Below are 13,524 nucleotides of genomic sequence, written 5' to 3' on the forward strand. Positions count from 1 at the left end.
CAAGAGGTCACAAGGGTCGAGCAGCCCACAGCAACCCTGGTGAGCCACGCAGCGGGCCAAGGACAGGCGGGCCACCAGCCCTACTTCCCGGCTCCCTCCCTAGCGGAGACGCAGTCCAGGTTAGAGCCTCGGTGGCTGGTCGGCCGTGGGGCGGGGGCGTGGCTTTTGTGGTCTCAGGGCGGCCTCCCAGCTCCGGGGACGCGGACTCCGGGGCAGGGGCTGTGGGCGGGGCCTGAGCTGTGGGCGGGGCCTGCGCTGTGACGCCGCCCGCGGCCCCGCCTCGCCCCGCGCCGTTGCCAGGGTGATCAGGTGACTCGGAGCTCTGGGGACTGGGCTCTGCCGTGACGTCGGGAGCGCTGGCGCTACTCACTCTCTCGGAAACAGGTGTGGCGTGTCCCTCGGAGGCCGCCTACGACAGTCCGGCTCGAACCAGCGAGCGAACCAGCGTCCCGTTCGTGGAGGGGAGAGGTGAGGCGCGGGGCGGCCCGGCCCGCCTGGGAGCGGGAAGCGAGCTGCGGGCAGGGGCGGCCCGGGCCGTGCGTGCCCGGGAGCGGTGGGCAAGGCGCCGCGACCGCCGGCGCCCGGCCCTCAGGAGCCCGGCGGGTCGAGCCGAGGCGGGGACGCGCGCAGCCCCGCGGGCCGGGCCGGGGGCCCTGGACGGGGCTGCCGCCTGCTGGAGGCCCCCGGCGGTGCCTCGGAGGCTGAGGGGGTCCCGCCCCAGCCCCCCAGCGCCTCGGCCGGGGACGGAGCAGCCCCGGGGCTCCGCGCTTCTGCGAGTCTGCCTCGCGGGAAGGCAGCGGGCTAGGAGCCGGACTCGCCACGCCCGGTCTCGGGGGACTTGGCGGGCGGCTCCGACTGTCTTGGCCTCGGGTTGTGGATTTCTCCGACGCCGCCGAGGGGCTGCAGGGCACTTGGTGCCGAGTCCTGCGCGCAGCCCGTCGGGAGCCCTGGGGTGGGACCTGCGGGCGGAGGTGGGGGCGCCGCGGGCTCGGGCTTTCTCTGAAGGTGCTGCGGGGGGGTTGGGGATGCGAGTGGAGGTGAAATTTGAGCGCGGTCAGGAGGATGGGGTTAGAAAGGTGGAGGAAAAGGGGCGGTGTCGCTGGAGAAGGAGACTTTGCGCTGGAGGCGGAGGAAAAGCGATTCCGTGATCGACAGGTGGGAGAAGTTTGTAAAAATCAGGACCAGTTACGAAAAACAGTGCTGCGGGGAGCCATTGCAACGTGGTCTAAATTGGGGTGAGGATAATAAGCCTGGGTTTAGAGAGACACTTGAGGCTGGGGGGGGGGTGTAGAGTAAGGACACTGGAACTCTGGTCTGATGGGAATCCAGGAACCTTGTTTATAAAATATTTATGACATAGGGGAATGGGTGATCAGGCTAACAGGCGCTGTACACGCATGTTCTTGTTAGCAGATTTTTAAAACCGTAATGAGAGAATGGCACTCACAGGCCATCCATTTTCTTCTTAGTTGGCTGCATTTAATGACTAGTGGAGAATTTTTTCCCTTCAATGCAGATTGTAAATTCCACAGCGCTTGCCCTTTAAGAGTTTCAAGAGTATCTTACCCCCAAACGCCTCTTTCACCCTTATAAAACCCAAACTTCCAGGTAGATATTTTTTGGTTGGGGGGGAGGGGGAGGCGAGGATGATGGTGGTGGATGGAGATTAATGGAGAATGGCCCCCTAAAACATGTGTATGGCTCATTGGATAAGCTTTTCAGAAAGGGGGCCCCTTGGGCTTTGTTAATTGTACAACAAAGATCTCCATCCCAGTTCACCTTTTCTACCAGTTCCCGGTAGCTTAAGGGCTTCTTGGCAGTGTGAAGGCTGCTTGTGTGTTAATTAGCCATTTTGTCATAATTTCCTGAGGAACCTGAAGAAAAATGGTTGGGTGATTTCAATTTTTTCTGGCCCTGAAGTTTCCTGATGTTGTGGCTCAAAGTAAATAAATGCATAATAGTTGCCTAGTTTATATGGAAATTTACAAACATCTGTCTGTGGGGAGGAAGTGAAATTACTAACCTCTCATCAAATTTTGTTTATATTTAACTGACTCCAGCAAACAATTAGACCTCTAGGGATTCTGTACAGCCAAAGGCAGGGTTAGGAAATTGCCTGCAACTTCAGAAGGTAGCCACCAGCTGATCTGTGCATCCAGAGTGGGGGGACCTGGGGTTAGCCAATTCAGAGGTCAGGCCAGTGAAGTCATTCTCTGTAAAATCCCAAGATAACGTGACTTGAGCAATGCCAGTATAAGACCAACCAGCGTAACCTCCTGGGCATCCTCCCTCCTCCTTCCTTCTCCCACCTCACCCCCTCTTTCCCGGATGGAACTCCCCACCCCCTCTTTCCAGGACCTCCCCACCCACTCTTCCTGGGACCTCCCTCCTCTTGTTTCCTGTTCAGTGGTAGGGATTGTTGCATAGCAATATTTAAGGGTCTTTGCACGAACTCCTCAGTATTAGAATCACTAGATGTTATGTTGACCACATTTTTAAAGTTTGTAGTTAACCATTTTTAAACCTCTGACTCTTTCAACTTGCCCACTAATCATGTTTTCTTTGGAAGGAAGCCGTCTGTTCTCCCTCTCATGTAAGCACAGTAGGTATGTGCTATCAGAGGAGTTCAGTAGGCCAAGAGTTTTTGGATCACTTCCATAACCCTTTCGCTCACCACAAGTTTGTGCCACCCCCACAAGTTTTCCCATTGGTAGAGAACTTAAGACTTCCTATTCAGGGGGGTGGGGGGAAACCCCGTGTTTCACTAAACACAGACTTCAATAAACACGAACTGGTTTTCCAACAGAACATTGGGGAGCTGGGTGGTGCTAAAGAGCAGGACTGGGATATTGGTAGGAAAATGGCTGCGATGTCGTTCAGAGCCCTGTGCCTGTGTACCTGTGGAAAACATTCCTCCACTTGGAAAAGAGATAATGGTCAATCCATCTTTAAAAATGTACCAAAGAGGCCTATCTACTTCAGGAGAGAGAGAAAGAGAGAACTTTTTGTTCCTACAGAGTTAGGGTCCCACAGGGGCAGTTCTGCCCTATCTTATAGGGTTGCTATGAGTCAGCACCAACTCATTTTGCACTGAGTTTGGTTTTTGGTTTTTATATACCCGAACTCCAAAGTAGACTATCTTAATTTTGTGATGAATGATATATAGAGATGAGCATTCTAAACTTTAGAACACAGTCAAAGGCCCATTCAAACTCAAGACAGTCTCGCTTTTTTTCTTTATTAAACAAAACATTAAAATGTGAAGCTATTGGTTCTCGATATGTCCCCCACCTAGGTCTATAGACTTCTTTTTTTAAAAATCATTATATTACAACTCTTACCACAATCCATGTATACATCCATTGTGTCAAGCACTTTTGTACATTTGTTGCCATCATCATTCTCAAAACAGTTTCTTTCTACTTGAGCCCTTGGTATCAGCTCCTCATTTTTTCTCATTCCTCCCTGCCACCCCTCCCGCATGAACCCTTGATAATTTATAAATTATTATTTTGTCATGTCTTAGGCTATCAAACATTTCCCTTCACCCACCTCTCTGTTGTCTGTCCCCCAGGGAGGAGATTATATGTAGATCCTTGTAATCGGTTCCCCCTTTCTACCCCACCTTCTTCCCACCCTCCCAGTATCGCCACTCTCACCACTGATCCTGAAGGGATCCTCTGTCCTGGATTCCCTGTGTTTCCATTTCCTACCTGTACAAGTGTACTTCCTCTAGTCTAGCAAATTTGTAAGGTAGAATTGGGATCATGATAGTGGGGTTGGGGGGAGAAGGGAGGAAGCATTAAAGAACTAGAGGAAAGTTATATGTTTCATCTTTGCTACATTGCACTCTGACTGGCTCCTCCTGGTGACCCTTCAGTAAGGGGATGTCCAGTTGCCTACAGATGGGCTTTGGGTCACCAATGTGCATTCCTTCCCATTCACGATGATAGGATTTTTTTGTTCTTTGATGCCTGACACCTCATCCCTTTGACACTTCGTGATCACACCGTCTGGTGTGCTTCTTCCATGTTGGCTTTGTTGCTTCTCAGCTAGGTGGCTGCTTGTTTATCTTCAAGCCTTTAAGATCCCAGACACTATATCTTTTGATAGCCGGGCATCATCAGCTTTCTTCACCACATTTGCTTATGCACACATTCGTCTTTAGCAATCGTGTCAAGAAGGTGAGCATCATGGAATGCCAGTTTAATAGAACAGAGTATTCTTGCATTGAGGGATACTTGAGTAGAGGCCCAATGTCCATCTGCAACCTTAATACTAGACCTATGGGTCTATATACTTCTGAAAGTGGTTTCCTTCCCTTTAGCCCTTTCCTGAAGAATTCTGTGCTCTTAGTTTATACTTTGTCAAAGGGCAGTTTAGCATCCTCATGGTATTCAAATTGCGTTCCTTTAAAGTGTTTTTGAGTTTAGGGAACAAATAAAAAAGGTGAAGCAGCAGGATTAAGTCTGTAGGGTAGATGAGGTAAGGTTTCCCCAAGAGATGGCGGGGGGGGGGGGGGTGGAGGGGGAGTGGGGGGTGGAGAGTTCATAGTGTAACTATCCTGGCCATTTCCTCAAAATGCAGTTTTCTATTTTCTTGAACTTTTTTTCCCTAATAAGCCCCTATGCTTATTATCATGCTGTACCCCAAGAGAAAGATTACTACTTTAGGATCCTAGACACTTGCCATAAACTTCTGAGCTGACCGTTCTACCTTTAACTTAATTTTTGAGATTTTCCCAACTGTCTTTATATGCTTGGGAAAGAAACGGTGAAAGAGTTGAATTGCTATTAATCAAGATACTAGAGTTTCTCACAGACGAACCCAGTCTGTCTTTGGCTGAAACCGTGACAGGTAATCCCAAGCCCTTGTTCTTGGCAACACTGGCTCCATCTAAAAGCAGTTATTTTACATGGAACAGTATTCCAATAGACTTGTTACAAAGCTTTAATGAGTTGGGAAGACGTCCATTTGAGTTTTGTTTAAAATTTGATATTAGCCCTGGTCTTAAAATACCCCCTCCTCAATGGCAAAGAAAGTTTTTTGTTTTCATGATTGCTAAGATCAACTGCAGAGATCATCTTTAAACATTTTGTTTGGAATAAAACTGTACATGTATGAATCGGAATCCTTATAGTAGCAGTACTTTTTGACTCATCCTCCTATGTGCTTGATTGTCAACCAGCTTATAGTCAAGATACAGAGTCCCTAGGCTAAGTGCATGTTTGTGCTCCACAGTATAAATCAGCTCACCTTTCTCCCTGCTCTTTTTATTTCTTCTGATAGGTACTCACCGCCATCAAGTGTCTTCAAACAGCTCTACCTTTTGTTGTCTGGAGCTGCATTATCTTCGTGATCTTTGATATGTTTGAGCCCATTGTAGAGGCTGTCAATACAACTGCTTGTAGGTTTTCTTCATTTTCCCTGACCCAATTTATCAAACAGGATGACTTTTTCTAGAAATTTGTCTTTCTTGGTGGCATGTTCAAAGTAAGCAAGATGAAGTTGTACCATCTCCACTACCAAGGAATATTCTGGTGTCAATTCTCTGCTATGCTGAAAGCTATGACGCTGATATTTCAAATACCAACAGCTTCACCCCGTAGTGGACACCACCAATAACAACCCACTGCCATTATTTAGATTCTGATGCATAGTGACTATAGGACAGAGCAGCACTGCTCACTAGGGTTTCTGAGTGTAAATCTTGTCTGAAGTAAGAAGCATTATCTATCTCCCTAAGAGGGGCTGGTAGGTTTGAACCTCTAACCTTATGGTTAGTAACTCAATTTTTGTAACCAATTATTCTAATAGGGCTCCTTTGTCCCTGGTGGGCAGGTTTCAGTAAAGTTTCCAAACTAAGACAGACTAGAAAGAAAGACCTCGTCATCTATTTTTGAAAATCATATTTCTTTCAGTCTCAGTTGAACTGGGCTTATTCCCTTAGTGACACAAGTGGTTAATGAGCTAACCTAAACCTTGGAGGTTTGTGTCTACGCAGAGGTGCCTCAGGGGGAAAACAAAAACCAAAACCATCAGCCATTGAAAATGCTACGCAGGGAAGCCCAAAATCTATTTTCAGGGCCCACACGTGGATTTAGCCCTCAGTGAGCCCCTCCAATCACGGTTGAAGGGTGTGAGTGGCCCTGCACCAGACGGAGAACATTGTAATAGAGAGCATGGCAGATGCCATTTGATCTCCCTGTAGACACGCTTTAAAGCTGTTTCAATTTTTTGAAAAAGTGAAGGAGAAATCAATACACATGGATTAAGCCCCTGGGGAATTCCCTCTGACCGTGAGCCAGGGATGATCGCTTTGTTAACGTGCAGCGTGCATTGGACGTGGACTGTGCAGATGCAGTTGGGTTAAAATTAGCACCCTATCATGTGATCTTTATGATTCATTTAAATTTGTTCTAGTTTTTAGTATTTTCTACTTTCTTTCAACTGATGTTTTTAACAATTTTACTATGTCATTCTTGTTAGTTATTGTTGTTTGCTTATTTAATGTTTTTTGGTATGTGAAATCCAGGATCGATAAGTCTATAGAGGAAGAACTGGATTAATGATCCCTTGGGGGACATGGCAGGGAAGGTTGGCGGGCAGTGGGAAGATAATAACCATGGGTACAAGATTAAAGGAAAATGCTCTAAAACTGATTGTGGTGATGATTGTACAACTCTTCTTGATTGAACTACCGAATTATATGATATGTGAATTACATGCCAGTAAAACTGTTGGAAAAAAAGAAAATGCTACGGAGCATAGTTCTACTCTGAGATACCTATACAGTTGTCGTCAGTCAGACTCAATGACCGCTGGTTTCCAACTTGGACTTGATTTCTTCAGAGTGTCTATAGTAAATGTGTGGGGCTTTTGACTCAACATCCTTTCAACAGTGAGACTTTTATTTTTTTAAGGTTTTAAGAAATCATTTTATTGGGAGCTCTTACAGATCTTATAATAAGCCACAATTCATTTATATCAATCATAATTATAGAATTGCCACCATCAGTTTCAAAACATTCTTCTTTTAACTTTTCTCTTAAACTCTTTGATATCAGCTCCCCTTAATAGCGAGGCTGTTGTAGGAAATTGTCTCCACCCCAGAAGGAGTTGGTTATTATACTCATCAGAGAAGCAAGTGAGTAATAATGCTCACTAAAACAAGTGATCAGTCACATAGTTACCTGTTAAATTCCCCCAATTCTGTCAGCCTGCCAGCCATGCAGCCCAGGCAAGTAGAGAATGGCGTCTTGGCTCCTGTGCGCAGGGACTCGCACTGTGGAACTACCACATCCATCTCCTAGGTTCCGACGTTTGCTGACTAGGTATCCCTCTCAAGTGCGGGGTTTTTGACAGAAGAGACTTCCTAGCTTTCTCGGGCTAAGCTTTGTGCTGTTTCAAGCGTCTGTGTTCCCTACACTTGGTGCTTGGCAGAGACTATTTATTAATTGGCTTGGCTGTAAAATGGGAGTCAGCAATTAAGCAGCAGCAGTGTGGGAGTAAAGGCTGGGAGAGTGTGAGCTGACCCTCAAGCCTCATAGGTCAGGGGTTTGCTCCATTCGGGGCATCTGTATTTAAAGGGTTCTTCAAAACAAGTGAGCTATGCAGTTTTTAGGAGACGTGTAAAAGATTTGTGCTGGTTTAGGCCTTAAAGCCAGTTCTATGAAGCAGGATGGCGCTTCAATCTAAAGCAGCATTCGCAACCTGTGGGTTGCAACCCCTTTGAGGGCCGAACGACCCTTTCACAGGGGCTGCCTGATTCATAGCAGTAGCAAAATTAAGTTATGAAGTAGCAACGAAAATAATGTTATGGTTGGGGGGCACCACCACATGAGGCAGTGTCTGAAAGGGCCGTGGCCTGAGGCAGGTGGAGACCCACTGCTCTAAAGCCAGGGAGAGAAACGGTTTGGCTCCAATCTCTGGGCAGTGAGCCTGTGATTTGGAAAGCATGACTTTGCCAAAAACATGGGATGGTTTTTATTTTTCTGGGCTTTTCAATTAAAGGGCTAAAAGGGTAAAAATAGTGAGAGAAGGATTTCGTACACTTGCATGTACTCACTGGGGAATAAATAATACCTTACTTGTTCTCTGATGATTTGTGCTAAGGAATCATTAGCCAGCCCCAGGAGCCCCGTGCCCAAAAGTCTATCATCACTGCAAACTACCTAAGCGTGGTGGTTAGTCAAAGAAAGGTAGACCTGGAGACAAGTGAAGTGCAGAGGTATTTGGAGCGAGGAAGGCCAGGGAAATGACCCACTCTAACTCTCGAATGCTATGTGTAGTACTTGAAACCAGTTGCTGTGAGATCAGTTTCTATTTATGGTGATGCCAGTTATGTCAGAGGAGAAGTGTGCTCTGTAGGATTCTTAGGCTGATCTCTTGGAAGTAGATCACCAGCCCTTTCTTCCAAATTACCTCTGGGTGAACTTGAACAGCCAACCTTTTGTTCAGCAGCCAAGTGCAGTGTTATGGGTCAACTTTCAGTATCAGACCTTGAGTAGGATCAGGTCAGCTGGGGAGATAATATGTTGAGAGGGTCACATTTGTAGTAAAGTGCCTATCTCATGAGTTCTTATAGTCAGCATACTAAATACTTTTGTACTGCCACTAGCTTTTAGGGGACCCCAGGCCCTGCCTGCTCAGCCCTGTCCTCCCATCTTTCTTGCCAAATCAAATTCCTAATGATATTAGAAATAAACTCATCCCAGTTTATTTCTGACCCTGCTAACTTTGCTGTTTTTTTGTGGTTTCTAATTGACTCCATAGGAGTGAGTTTGGGTTTTTGGTTTCTTTATGTAAGTAAAGCCCTCTTGGTGCAGTGGTTAAGCGCTTGGCTAGTAACTGAAAGGTGGATGGTTCCACCCCACAAGTGGAGGAAGGTGTGTCCATCTGCTTTTGTAGAATATAGCCTAGGCAACCCTGTGGGGTGTTCTACTCTGGCCTGTTGGGTCCCTGTTGGAATTCACTGGATGGTAAACCACAATGAGGGCAATGCATGGTGGTAGTTGTGGGGTCCAGGACCCCACATAGTGATACAGGAAACTCCTGTTAAGGGGGTGTTGGGTCGAGGGACAGGCATTTCTCACCCTCGATCTGTGTACTATCTGCTTGCTCTTTGTTCTGTCTCTGTGCCATCTGTACCTTTATCCAGCTCAAATTTTTCTTTCAATGGACTCGCTTTTTAAACCCTAAGACTTACTTGTGAGAAACTATCATTATTTTAAATTGAGAAGCTATCAAAACCCACAAATAAAAGGTAGCATTTAAAGGACATATCCCCCACTTAGGGAAATACTAAGGGGCAGTTCTACCGTGTCCTGTAGAGTCAGTATGAGTTGGAATTGACTTGATGGCAGAGAGTTTTGTTGTTGGTTGGTTTTAGGGAAATACAGCTTTTCCTTAAGGACATTCACTAATAGCTTTTCAGGCAACAGTTTATGGAGTAGGGGTTCGGTAGGCCTTCAGAATGGCCCCAAAAAATCACTTCCTGAAACACTGTTTAGCTCTGTGACTCCGTGAAGGTCACAGGACAATAAGGAATCCAAGAGTGAAAAAGAGGTAAATGCCGTGTGAAGCCTCCCAAAGAAGTGTGAGTGGTGGCGGATTGAATTCCAGCACTGTACTAGATTTGCCTAGGGCTTGGCTTCTTGAGGCTGTCACTGTTCCGCCTGTGTTACATATACCGTGTCCTCCTGGAAAACTTAGATTTTAATTGTTGCAGGGGAGTGAGTAGTATTATTACTTTACCTCATCAGTACCCCAAGTTCAAAGAACAGAGTAGTAGTTCTTTGTGGGTATTACAAATAAAAGAAATCTGAAGTTTTCATCTAACATTTGCTCTTTGTACCCTTTGTTGTCCTTAAAAAACAGAAATGAAACCATAAAAACAGAGATAGGGGCAGGGGGAGCTGCCCCTTGTATGGCCCCAGAGAGTCCTGCGCCTAGTAGGTAGGCAGGCCGGAGGAGTGTCCTTGCTGGTGTGAAGTGAAGCCCACTGTTGTCCATTAAGAGCCACCTGCAGCGCTGACTGAGCTCTGCTCTGGGAGGATCAGGAGAGTGCTGCTCTTGAACGGAGGAGCAGAAGTGCTTAGTTAACTGCCGCACATTAAGCTGTGGGATCCTTTTTCTAAGCCATCAAGATTTCAACTTTCCCACAAAGCCTAATGTAATGCTCTGGAAGGAGGCAGGCAGAATCAGTCTTTGCCGAGCTGTGCTGGTGGGGGACTCGGCCCCTGGGAAATGGCTCTGTCAGGCCTGTTGGGAAGGACAGACCTGTCCCTTTCTAGTGTGTCCCTTTAACTTGGCAGAGGGCAGAGTTCTTCCCTTGTCTCTCCTAACCCCTCCTTTCATTTCCTCACTTTCTGGCTAACAGCTTTCTTCCCTTTTCCTTTGCTTTCTGTTCCAGGCTGCCTCACTCTCTCCATCCTCCTGCTGACTGACTCATTTTTCTCTCCCTGCTCCCTTTGAGGCCTGACTATTTGAAGTGCCGAATCACAATGGTGTCCTGTGTGTTGCAGGAACTAGCTAGAATTCACTTCCCCACTGGCTTCTTTCTGATTGCAGGGTTTGTTGGGTACTGACCAGAGCCCCAGAGGCTAGGCATGCCCCATCCACAGCAGTTATGGGAAGGTTGTGGTCAGGATTTGTTAGCAGTCAGGAACTGTCCAAACAGAGCTGAGATCCCTGCTTGGTGGCAACCCCTCAGGGGCATGTTCCTTCCAATAGCTAAAAGCAGAAGGGAGTCCACAGCCAGGTTGACTTCTGGATCCTGTGGGAAGCCCATTCCTGATGCTAAAGGCTGGAGAAATGGCCCTCAGTGAAGTTGTCCTGGAACCTGGAGAACTCTTCATCTGCTCACTGTTCGTGCCTTGGAGCCAGCTTTCTCCTGGTAGTGAAGGGAACATCTTCTCTTCTCATTGGTGACTGGGTGACTATTGGAAGCACCCAGAAGCATGGTTTTCCTGTTCAACGAGGAAATAAATGAATTATTTTCCTCCAAAGCCATTTGGTAGTCTTGACCCAACAATGATGTAGAAAATTTGAACTCTCCTCATTAAATATGTCACAAAGGAGCTTCAAAAAGTTCCTGGAACTATCGGCTTTGTGCTATTGTTCTGTTTTGCTTATGTTGTTTTTCTTTTGCCCTATGTTTCTCTGTATAAAATAAGCAGGATGAACAATCCCAAGGAGAAAACTATGGGACCAACAGTTGGGGTTGGGGCTGGGGTGAGGGGAGCCAACAAACTCAGAAATAAGGGAACAACAAGAGATCTAAAATTGATGATGAGGAGGTCGTATAATGCTGGGTGGGACTTGATCAAGAGCAATGTACCTGAGAGGAAATACTGAGAGCCGAATAGAGGGTGAACCTGATAGTGGGGTAGGAGGAAGGTGAAAGAAAATAGAGGAACGAAATTGGAGACAAAAGCTATTTATAGATTTATAACTATAGGCATTTATATATGTAAATATATTAATTTATAAATGAAAGGGATAGAGGACAATGTACGTATTAAGATAACAGATGGACTTTGGGCCTCTACTCAAGGCCTCCCTTAACACAAGAACACTTTGTTCTTTAAACCTGGCACTCTTTGATACTCACCTTCCCACCACGATCACTGAAGACAAAATGGTACATAAGCAAATGTGGTGAAGAGAGTGGATGGTGCCTAACTATCAAAAGATATAGCATCTGGGGTCTTAAAGGCTTGAAGTCAAACAAGGGGGGCCATCTAGCAGGGAAGCAAGTAAGTCCACATGGAAGAAACACACCAGCCTGTGTGATCATAAAGTGTGGACAGGAGCAGGCATCAGGTGTCAAAAGATCAAAACCAAACAGCTATATTGATGAGAAAGGGATGGGGGGCTGGAGTGGAGACCCAAAATCTGTAGACAATTGGTTATCTCCCCCACAGAAGTGGTATAAGAAAGGCATAAGAATTCAACCAAGGCATAGCACCAACAAATCACACATCTTTTAGAACCTGAATACTTTTCCCCCATCCCCCATTCCCCACTACATGACCCGCTTCTAACTTACAAATCTGGCTAGATGGGGGAACACATTGGTATAGATAAGAGCTCTGGACACATGGAATTCAGGAAAGGTAAACCCCTCAGGAACAGTAAAGGAAGTAGTGCTATCATGAGGGTAGGTAGGGGGACCGTCAGAAAGGGGGAAGGTGAGAAATGGGGACCCCATCACAAGATTGGATATAATAGCCCCCCCCAAGGGGACGAATAACAGAATTGTGGGTGAAGGGAGACAATGGACAGTGAAAGATAAGAAATAACAATACATAATTGATCAAGGATACATAAGGGTGAGAGGGTGGGGAAGAGAAGGGGAAAAAAAGAGGAGCTTATACCCAGGGCTCAAGTAGGAAATGTTTTAGAAATGATGGTAACATGTATAAATATGCTTGATACAATTGATGTATGGAATGTTATAAATCTGTAAGAGCCCCAATAAAATGATTTTTTAAAGTTCCTGGAAAAATGACGTTGAAAGATAATGGGATTTTTCCACAAACTTTTAAAATTGCCTTCATATATATAGAAAAGCATGTGTAACAGATGCACAGTTAAATGAACAATTTTATTCATTAATATAGTTACGTGATCTACCCAGGTCTGGAAGTAGAGCTTTAGTTTTAAATCCTAAAATTATTGTTGTTAGGTTCTGTTGAGTCAGTTTCAACTCATAGTTCCCCTGTGTACACTAGAACAAAACACTGCCCGGCCCTGCACCATCTGGTCCTCACAATTGTCTTGTTTGAGTGATTATGTCAATCCTTGTCGAGGCTTTCCCTCCTTTTCTGCTGCCCTCGACTTTACCGAGCATGAAGTCTTTTTTCCAGGGACCAAAGTCACCATCCTTGCTTCTAAGGATCATTGTGGCTGTACATCTTCCAAGACAGATAAGTTTGTTCTTTCGGCAGCCCATGGTTACCTCAATATTCTTCACCACATATTTAGAATGCACCTGCATTTCTTCGGATTTCCTTATTCAAGGTCCAACTTTCACCTGCATATGAGATGATTAAGAATACCATGGCTTGGGTCAGGCACACCTTAGTTCTCAAAGTAACATCCTTGCTTTTCAACAATTTAAAGAGGTTTTGTGCAGCAGATTTACCTAATGGTATGTGTCGTTTTATCTCTTGACTTTTTCCTCCATGAACACTGATTGTGGGTCCAACCAAGGTGAAATCTTTGATAATTTTGATCTCTTCTCTACTTATCATGATGTGATCTCTGGGTCCGGTTGTGAAGATTTTGGTTTTCTTTTTTCTTTTTATAAATTTTGGTTTTCTTTACACTGAGTTTAATCCATACTGAAGGCTACATTCTTGACCTTCATCAGCAAGTGCTTTAAATCCTGCTCACTTTCAGCAAGCAAAATGTGTCATCTGCATATCAGAAGTTGTTAATAAGCGTTTCTCCAAACCTTGTTCTTCATATAGTCCAGCTTCTCGAATGATTTGCACAGCAGACAGATCGAATAAGTAG

General features: G+C 45.7%; 1 long non-coding RNA gene across 1 annotated transcript in view; it reads left to right on the forward strand.

The window, feature by feature from the left end:
• Window positions 1-281: 281 nt before the first annotated feature.
• LOC142441031 (uncharacterized) overlaps window positions 282-13,524 on the forward strand; it is an 87,689-nt gene continuing 74,446 nt past the window's right edge. The window contains exon 1 of the long non-coding RNA XR_012782894.1: window positions 282-468. This is a non-coding gene — a long non-coding RNA (uncharacterized LOC142441031). The remainder of the gene's footprint in view (window positions 469-13,524) is intronic.

The sequence above is a fragment of the Tenrec ecaudatus genome, chromosome 2 (assembly GCF_050624435.1).
Source record: "Tenrec ecaudatus isolate mTenEca1 chromosome 2, mTenEca1.hap1, whole genome shotgun sequence".
Taxonomy (NCBI): Eukaryota; Metazoa; Chordata; class Mammalia; order Afrosoricida; family Tenrecidae; genus Tenrec; species Tenrec ecaudatus.